The 10586-nt window shown below is 37.0% G+C and overlaps 1 protein-coding gene across 1 annotated transcript in view; it reads right to left on the reverse strand.

Moving 5' to 3' along the window:
- LOC108747070 overlaps positions 1 to 10586 on the reverse strand; it is a 158170-nt gene that overhangs the window by 7077 nt on the left and 140507 nt on the right. The gene's annotated exons all lie outside the window — the stretch shown is intronic.

Here is a 10586-nt window from a genome sequence, read left to right on the forward strand (position 1 = left end):
TATAAATATATATATATAAACATATTTTTTCGCATTTCACAAAAAGTAAAGTATCTCATTGTGAGTGTATTACACGGGAATTTGGCTTAGCACAGCAATTACACGCTTCCCGAAAATAATAAAATTAGCGGCCTAATTGGGAAAGTATAGCGTAATCGCTCACTGTTAAACAACTAGCGAGGGTATTCTACGTTTAGGCCTCGACCGGATACCCTGACGCGTACCAATAATTTGACGTAATTTAATAAACGCGACCCTGCTCTCTCGTCTGCGCGCGCGGGGTCGTGCGACTGTTATTACCGACAGTTTGATCGTATCTCAGTAGTGCGTAATGATGATGCACCTAGTCACTGGCATATAGTAGCGGCCCGATCATCGGTCATGCAAATTGGCGCTACGGAGTACAGTGGATCTCCTTACCCGATTTCTCCTTAATGCATCCCATCATATACCGGTTTAGAAAACAGTATATTGATATTAAGCTCACGATCGTTATATCTGTACATTCGTAATTCATTACACTCATTAAGTTATTTCTTCGATTTCCCCGACGTTAAATCCATAATGTCCGCAGATTGAGAGAATCGAGGTCAAAACGAAACTATGCAGTATGATTGAGCATTTAATGCATGTGGATTGAAAGATTGTTTGCAATGTTGCTTAGTAATGGAGCAACACAATAATTTTTAATAGAAGTCCAAGTTCAAAATTGCTCGTTAATTTTTAAAAGTTAATTTCTAATTATTAATGGTAATATTAAAAATTAATGCAGAAAAGAATTTTATATTAAAAAGAAATCTTTACATCTCCACACAAGCAACCTTTATTAATCTCTTATCCTAAAATTTATTCCTTTGTCTTTTCATTTTTTTTGTTGAATAGGTTATTATGTAACTTTAAGTCAGTGTTATAATACGCAAACCAGAATCATTTAAAATGTTGCTTAATAACGTAGTAATTTTTTAAACTAATAATTATTAATGATAGTAATTACAAGAAATTTATATTAAAAAAAAAACTTTAAGTCCGAGTAATCCAGAAATTTGTTTCTTTGTCATTTCATTGTTTGTTACGTTTCACGTTCGATAAGTTATTTATCCTATTTTCTAAAGTAAGTCAATGTTATAATATGCGACTCCAGCATTCTAAATGTTCAGAACTTCCTTTTTCGGCGTATAAAATGGGATCATAAATTCTTCCGAAATATCGCAACATTCGAAACCGTAAGATATGATAATCATGATCTCCTTTAAAGGCGAATGGGCGATACTGCGTGGATAAAAAAATAATATTCCAGTTAGTAGGTTAACGTCCTCGGGGCTCAACGGGCCACACGGATGAACGTTATTAAACAGTGGGACGACGAAATCGGCACACTCTTTCATTATGGAATGAGTTTCGTTCAATGCCCAAGTATTGAAAGTTACCGCCTTAAACTTTTGGGACTTAATAATCAGTCTGAAGACTCGTAGGTAATTCTCCGAATGCGGGCGGAAGAGGTCGGTGATGCTTGCGGCGTGTTGAAAAAAATGAAAAGGTCGGAATATGTAACCCAAAAAATATGTAATAGTTTCTGGAACTGCAAAAATTGGAAATAAGAATATTAGAAATTAATATCTTTCCACATTATAAATCTAATCGAATTAATAAAATCCTCTGTCTAATTTTACATTGCCAAATAAAAATTTGATTGTACGAATACTTCTATAAATTGTAGTAATATTCACAAAGTTTAATGCCGGCAGTAAAAGAAATTTATATCACATTCAGACATTTCTTAGGAACCGTCATGTTATATAAAATCAATTTATTTATTTTGCGTTTAAATTCTCTTTTCTAAAATGAATAATTTACAAGTAACAAGAGGATAACTCAGCGCGGAGGTACTGGACAAAAATACCAGACAACTTCGACGTCAGAAAAAGCACGACGAAAGGTACATGTGTTTCGAGGCTGACTTTCGTCTCGGGCAGCAATTAAGCATGTCGATAAATCCGACGCGCGCGCGCGCGCGCGCGAGCGAGTGAAAACCGAACAAGAGAGCCAGCCCGCCCCGTCGTGCAACGAGGGAGCGAGCGTTGTTTATCACTCTCCTCGCCACGTTGCAATTACGCTCGTCGCTGTAAAAGATTTCGCGCATACGCGTGATCATAAAAAGCGGGGGAGTTTTCGCCAAGGTCCGCCTTGTAGCGGTCAATGGTGGTGGCCATCGATTTAATTCGATTTAATTTATAATTGATCCCAGAAACTCGTTTGCGAGCGATCGAACATCCCTTTGTTTATTCTCAGTGCGACTTCTCGGTCATCTCGCAGTGCCCGTAGACGGCGAATTTTTCTCAACGAAGCGACACACGAAGGATCCGGCGAGCATGCGTCGTCCGTGATATCTATGTTCGGGATCGATTTAAGTGAAGATTCTGTAAGAGATATATGGGACTCGCATTGCCAGTTCACAACGAAAAGGATAATTACTGTTTTTAAGTTTATTTTCACATTCGAAAGTTTGCATATATATTTTATGAATGTATGGAATCTGCGCACACAACAGAGAAAAATGGATAATCTTCTACTAGCTACTGGTAAAAATGTTTTAGCTATTTTTGCCGAACTTATGACATATTTTATTTGCCTGAAAGTAAAAAATATCAAATGTATCAAGATAAAAAGATACACGTTTGATAATAATAATGATAAATTAATAATAACAAATCCATTCCAGTGATTATCTTACAGTGAAGTAAATCGTACTATTCTCAAGACTGTAAGTACGAACAATTCTCAAGGTTTTATTATACACTTTTATTTTTTACCACGCAGTAAAGTAAATGTCTTAGCGCCGAGACACTAGCGTGTTTCCAGATTTTGTTAAGGCAAAGATAATAATATAAAATAAATTCTATTGAGATGTATTGAAATGATTATAGATTAAGAAACAGTAAAAAAAAACTTGCAGTAGCATAAAATTTACTTTACAAAATGTAAAAAGTACTTTACAATATACAATATGCTATGATCGCTCATTTATTAGAAAAGTAAAGTAAATTTTGCACAAGTGGACTCCTGTGTCTCTACCAGCCAATTCCATAAAATTTATTAAAATTCTAGCGCATATTACATTTTTCGTGCAATGTATTTTCACTTATAAAGTATGACTGTATCGTTTGATCTCTTGAAATTACAATACTTTGATTATTAAAGAACACTTCCTCATTTCGTATCAAAGCTTCAGTGTATAGTATAATAAACGGTTTCATCCTATTTTATGTATTAAAATAATGGATACATAAAATACCAACGTAATAGCGTTAAAATAGCTTAGCGTTTTAAAGATTAAACGCTCTTTACCTAGCTTCAGATAATTCCTGAAAGATTTCGACTGTTGTATGTCTCACGGCGAATCCATTTATTACATTTTTCCGGAATAACAATGATTAATTACGCTGAAACGTCTCTCACAGAAGATTATAAAGGTCATCCAGTGAAAGCGCGCGATAATTAATATTGATCGATTACGGGATATGTTTCGATAACGATTAACCCGCGCTACGCGTTAAAATCCTCGTCGAGGTCGCGCAATTGGGATCACGATGATGCAAGCGAGTCGTGCAACTCCATCGATATCGTGGCTGATAGAATTTTCGTTCACCAATCTCCGAAAGAAATTCCATGGCGAGGAGATAAATTATTAAATGGAAAAAAATTTCAACCTTCAACCTATATATTCTTTCTCGTCTTTTTCCGAGACTGGCAATTTTCACTCCTTTCACTTGTTCAAAAAGATTCTTGAAAGAATAAAAAGGAGACTCTCCAATTTCATATTTAATTCAACAATTCACTTTCCCTTAATCAAGACTGCAAATTTTTTAAACTTTGACTACGTTCCCAGAAAATGAATATTCTTAAACTTCAAGAAGTCGTCATCCATCTTCGGTTAAGAGTCGGGAAGAGAGACGGGAAGCAAGCTCTTCGCATGACATTGTCGTACGAAGATTCAAGCCGGGCACGTAATCCCCGTTGCGGATATGTCGTCTATTTGCACCACAACGTTGCGGCGAAGGTCGCAGTTAATCGACCGACGGCGGTTACGCGCTCGCGGGCTGGCACACACGGCCGCAGCAGACGGGAAAGTCAACGACTGCAATAATTGCAGCCTACCATTTCCGTTTCGAACGAAAGCTCCTCTCCGAGGAGGAGCGTGCGCTTCGCCACGCTCGACTTGCGAGCGAGCGCGTCGAGCAGCTTGGAAACCCAGTGAACTCGTTGTGCACGATTCGAGTTCAGTCGCGTTCTGCGAGAGAGACCGTGCGATGGGGAATGCTTGCAGAACGAATTCCGAATCTAATTTTAGAGAATGGAAAAATAAAAGATGCGGATAACATGTAGTTAAAAGTTAAAACGCCACCGGACAGCGTGTAGTTAAAACGCTACTTTCACTACATGTTTTTTCGAGAGCTAAATCCCACGGATAGAGCAACGTAAATGTTTTTTAGATACGTACAAAAGCACTTGTTTTAATCAGAAACAATATTTTAAAAGATAACTTCATTATTCAATTAACCCATAGCAATTTTTGATAAGATTCCTTCGCGAGCGCGGGAAAAAGTGTAGGGAAAAAATCATGAATTATAGGCTGAGAAACAAAGAACATTTTTCTTCTTTTAAGAATCTACACAGAACAGTTTTTGATATTTGTGATTATGATTATGTGATAAAATAATTATGACGAGACTTATATTTACACCTCTACATTTCAAGAAGAATATATAGTATAGTAGTCCTGAAAAAAATATAGTCGTTTTCAGGTACAACCAGGTATATACCATACATTCTTTCTGGTATATAAAACTATTAATATTAATTATTATTACTAATTTTACAATAAAAAAATGTTTTACCATGCAATCGTAACCGCAAATGACAAATATTTTTCTGTCAGAGTACGTATACGTGCAACATGATTGATACTACATGTATTGATACAAAACAATACATTATCCTATATGAGAAGAAAAAGATAAAGAGAGACGAACGTTTTCGAGTCGACGTCTGACGACCGCCCCGTCGTCCATCGGAAAAGGATTTACCGTTCGCCGGCAGGATAATCGCGGCAGGGAACGAAGCACGTTAGAGATAATGTGCTTGTGTTGCGCGAGGCCACGGCAAAAACGCGGAAAAATCCGTTATGGATAAGAAGCGGGCTCAACAAGCCTAGATTAATATGAGGAAGAAGCGTGTTCCTGTCTCAGGCGTCGAACGTCAGCGAAAGACTCGAGCGCGCCATCGTCGGATACGGTTTGTGTCTGACGAGTTTTAGCGAGACGCGAGCCTCGCAATCTCCTGCGATGCTATGAGTTTAAAACCCTGAGCGACGGGCTACCAATTTTATCCGAACACTTCTGTCGGAAGCTGTTCTGTGCTTGAATCGCCCGTAGCCGATAGAAGCTCGTTGTTATGCGTGAAATATAGACAAGGAGCAATTTGAAGGCTCGACAGGCATAAATTGAAATTGCTAGACTCCGGAAAGATCAATTTTCTACTGTGCGCTTCACTTGAATTCCATAAGTTGGTGTACCTTAAAAGAATTTTAACGAGAAATAATTCGAATGAGAACGAACTTTTATTTTTAGCATATACGATTTTTAAACAAGGTTACGCTAAATAATATTTAGCGTTCGTAAAAGTTTCGAGAGTTGCGAACGACCGAAATAAGACGTGCTCCGTTTTGAGATTGTAATCCCTTGTTATAATAAACTCGATATATAGCCAATTTGACGCTCCGATTTTTATTCTTCGACCAACGCAATCATTAAAATTTCTAAAATTGTATAATTCTATTTAAAATTTCATTAGAATAATCACACAAATTTTAGAGTAACGTTATACGTATTAAACACTTCTTTTCAGTGTACATAATTTTCTTTAAAAAAAAATACACAACCTTACGAATACTTTCTAAAAATGTCAAAATATATGTAAGATTCACTTAATAATTTTTTGCGTGCTTGCAAGTGTGACGTAAATCAATCTATTCTAAATGGAACGCGAATGATTTATTATGTGTAGAACCGGAAAATCATCATTACTAAGTAATATATTAAATAAAATTATTAACACATATTCATCGCACATATATAACTGACGTAAGGTCAATGCAGCAATTATATGTAATAAATTTATGATACATGTTAACATATCATATACATATATTATATATTAATATATTACGTATAATTGCTGTATCTCATATAATTTGTTCACATGGAATGAATATCAGCTATGTGTGAATATTGTAAAAAGATCGCTTTGGAACAGTCCTCTTTGTTAAAAAAAAAAAAAAGGGAATGATTCTTAACAAAGAAATCTGTTTAAAACAGCCCCTTTTAGTTAGAAAAATCAACTTTTCGCAAAATAGATCGGTTTATAAAATCGTTATAGTATCGTTTGGAAAGATCAATCTCTTTTAGAGATCAGAACATCCCTGTAATAAATATATGTGTTAAACAGTCATCGTAAAAGTATGTTTGCGATTTTGAAGCACGATAGGCAATCATTATCTCTATACGTGTTGTGCGTAAGTATCTCGCGGAAATGCAGCCGGCGAAGAAACATATTTCCGCGGCTCGGCGCGCGTGAAAAACGCCGGAGAAAGTAGCCTAGAGCTTCCCGATCGCGAAGCTAGGAACGGCTGGTCGATTATCGATCGCGGCGTATCATTAATTGTTTGCAACGTAGAACAATACCCCCAGTGCCTTATCATTCGGCCTTATCGGACGTTCGGACGATTAATCGATGGTTTTGATCGATCGTGGTATTTTCCGTGGCGGCGGAGCGATTCGCGGATGCGCGCGCGCACTCGCGAACCGCCAATTAATCGATCGACCGATTAACCACCCTCGAGAGCTTTCGTATCGCGGCTTCGGCGGATTATTCTGACTGCTATCCGGCATCCGATTGTACTGTTCCCGAATCGTTTCGATCCATCGCTCATCGCGCCGTTGCCTTCAGGCTAACCGCCGCTCGGTGGCCGCCCCGGCTATAGCGTTCGTTTCTGTCCTACGGGTTTTGCTGCGCCGCTGCGCCGAGAGGAGAGAAACTAAACCACTCTTTTCGTCGTTACATCACCGAACGAGCTGTACTGTAATGAGCATCGCACCGCGGATATCGTACGAGGGCGCGGATTTTATTGGACACGGACGCGGCGCGGTATTCATCAGCATCGAGAGAACCGAGCCAAGGGTGGATGGTATTCTTGCGAAGGAGCGATCGGCGAATTTTGGTGAACATTCATTATTCTTTGTATTCTGAACAATTAAGACAATAATGTGTAGTTATAAAATAATTGTACTCGTATTGAAAGAGAAGATTGGCTGCTGCAACAAATTGCAATGTCAATGTATAGGATTTTGATAGACCAATGCAATTAAAAATTTGGTGCTGCAATCAATTGAAAATGCTACGCCATATTCAGCCAATCTTTTCTTTTAATGTATGTAGTATCAATATGGCCGCTTTGCTGTTTGTAATTATGCAATGTTAAATTTTAATATCAAATTATATTAATTATATTATATAATATTACAATTCTAGTTTTGTTTTTAATCGTTTCTATAGGTCGTCTTACTCTAATATGTCGTTAATTTAATTAAAATAAAGAAATAATAAATAATTTATCTTAGGTAAAAATGTATTAAATTTGACTCAAATTTGATTTATTATTTACTAAGTGTGTATGTCAATATGGATTGTTTAGTTAGAAACTAACTACAAAAATAGATTGATTTACATTTCGATACATGAAAGTTAAAAATAACAAAATATATTATTTAACTTAAGGGATTGTGTTGCAATTACTTCTTTTATATCTAACAGTGTAGATAATTAATCTTTATTGCATCTATATGTAACTATAAAAAATATCGCATTAATTTTCAATTAATATTTGGAAAATATTTATGTTCCTATTTTAAATCTGACTATCAGTTTTCAATGTTTCACAAAATACAAATGATCACAAAATACATCACAAATAATCTCCGAACAAATAAGTGCGTACGTGAGACATTTTTATCGAACCGCATTACTCTGTCCGTTGGTCCGCAATGTTTGTTCTTTATTTTAACGATCTCATTAGCTTCGAAGAGATCGAAGAACCAAGAGAAGAGAGGAGAGCAATGTCAGGCGATTGCCTATGCGAGTCTTCGCTAATATAGCTTTTAAAGTACACATGTAACGCATACTTTCGTTGTGTTTGCGTACGGTACGGTGGTAAAAAGCGTTCGCAACGACATCGCGAGGTACATAGAGAAAATAACAGTATTTCCACCGTAATCACAGCGTTTCCCCCTTTGTCAAACGTTATAGAGTCATTTCGAAACTTCGTAACAAATCATAATTACATGCGAGACGCTCCATTATGATTTTTGTCGCGCCGCACCGAGGCGATACACCATCCGTAATAGTGTTTGCCTGCACTCGGGCATTACGCGGCCAGACAAAAATCGTTATTGCAGCGGTTAATTGCCACGACGAGTGTGCAGAAAGTAACGATCGCTGGACCGGTATCGCGATTACTTGGCTGCGAGGTTACTTCTCTCTTTTTCCTAGCTTCTCTCTCTCTCTCTCTCTCTCTCTCTCCCTCGACGCATACAAAGTTTGCTCAGCGAGTGAGCTATACGACAGAGTTATTCATAGAGCCGCGTATATAAAAGATCTTCGGGCTTGAAATTGCCGTTTAATCGGTACACCCGCACGGAAATAAATAACATGGGCGCCACATATCTCTCGCGAGGTCTTGATGCGACGCAGGTCTCATCGCTGCATCGCACGAGAAATCGCAATACGCGCGCGAGCGAGCGAGCGAGCGAGCGATGTGCAACGCGCGAAGCACGCTTACGTCTCACGGAAGATGGACGGATGCGGCGCGGATCGTTTTCCCAGGCGTGCACTCCCGTTATCGTTATCCTCTCTCACGTTCGGACAGATCGTGGAACGCCGATCACCGGTTAGATCGACGATGCAAAATATTGCGAGTCGCCCGTCGAGAGAGTCAATTGTGTTCACCGAGTCCAGAGTTAAATGCTAAAGCGCGGACTCGTTTGACTCGTAGAGGAAATGAGTACTGATGGCGCTAAAATCGTTGCGTTAGCAATTTAGTAGCTAACATTATGCCTGTATTATTCGTAGACTCTATATTTTAATTAGCTATTGAACGCATTATATACGACGGAGAGAAAGAGAGAGGAAAGAAACATGTCTTTATCGTTTTAGGATATTTTATATATTATATATATATTTTATATATAAAATTATCCTATAAGAATTATATAAACATACATCCTTAAATTTTCCTAATTTTATGAATTTCTTTATATATGATGAGATACAAGGAGAAAATATAAAAAAAACATATTTTTACATATATTTTATATCTTAATGAGTGTATACATATCTAAATCTTATTACATTCTTAAAAATCCTTTCAACAACTTTCATTATGAGCAAAAGTAAATTGAAACGGAACTATACAATTGGTGTTCTGATCATCAAATAACCTTCTCTTCCGTCTTTTCGATACGAAAGTGTACATTCGTTAAGTTCGTCGAACCAGCTATTCTTTTTTCTCTTGCGAGAAGAAACAAGTTCACTGCTAACGGTGTTGCTTGTCTCTTTTTTTCTTCCTATTTCTCGCTTTTTCTTTCTCACATTGCTGTCGATGTGCGTTTGCCTTCCACTCGTCTACTACGCATGTAACTGTAGCATCGCATTATATCGAAGCGAAGCAGTCTATCTGTACTCGTTCGACCCGCCAGATATGAGAGTAAGTCACATATGTACGCGTGCATATCGATTTTCAAAAGGAGAAATTCTGCAAATTTGCAAATAGAACGCGGAATAAAAAAGTACGGGAAAAAAATTTTCTTTCAAACAATACACAACCTATAATATTTATTACTGTTTTCCGACATCATAATTATTTTAATTTCACTTATTTTTTGCTTATATACAAGTAAGCTAATAGAGATTTAATAGAATATTCCATAGATTTAATTGAGACTCTCTAAGAGTACATAGATAAATTTTATTATACAAAAATTACAATTATTCACAAAGATTAATTATAAAAGATATTAATTTGACAGATATATTAATAAAAGTTATTTGATAAAAATATTCAAAATGAAACTTCGTAACTCGATTAAGATAAATAACATGGAAAAGAAATTAAATATGAGAGCGTAAATGATGAGATTTTTAAACGCTTTCATTATGAAATTTACAGTAAATGGTACAGCAGTGAGACTAGTAAAACGTTACGCGATGCAAACAGCCGATTCGATCTCACAAGCAGTGGAGTAGTAACGCTTACTGCTACGCTTACTCGTCTGGAAAACTTTCTAATAACCTAGTGACATTCTGTGTGTATGTGTATGTGTGTGTGTGTGCCAGGAAGGATTCGCTTGAATCAGAATTGCCGTCTGCGAAGCGTGCACGGATTTCTACAATCAATAAAAGTTTCTTTCCATTTCCGTCTTCCGTAAAAGTGTAATCTATTTCAAATATATATTCATAATATAATCATGCGATTA

Source organism: Trachymyrmex septentrionalis, unplaced genomic scaffold, assembly GCF_001594115.1.
Source record: "Trachymyrmex septentrionalis isolate Tsep2-gDNA-1 unplaced genomic scaffold, Tsep1.0 scaffold190, whole genome shotgun sequence".
NCBI lineage: Eukaryota > Metazoa > Arthropoda > Insecta > Hymenoptera > Formicidae > Trachymyrmex > Trachymyrmex septentrionalis.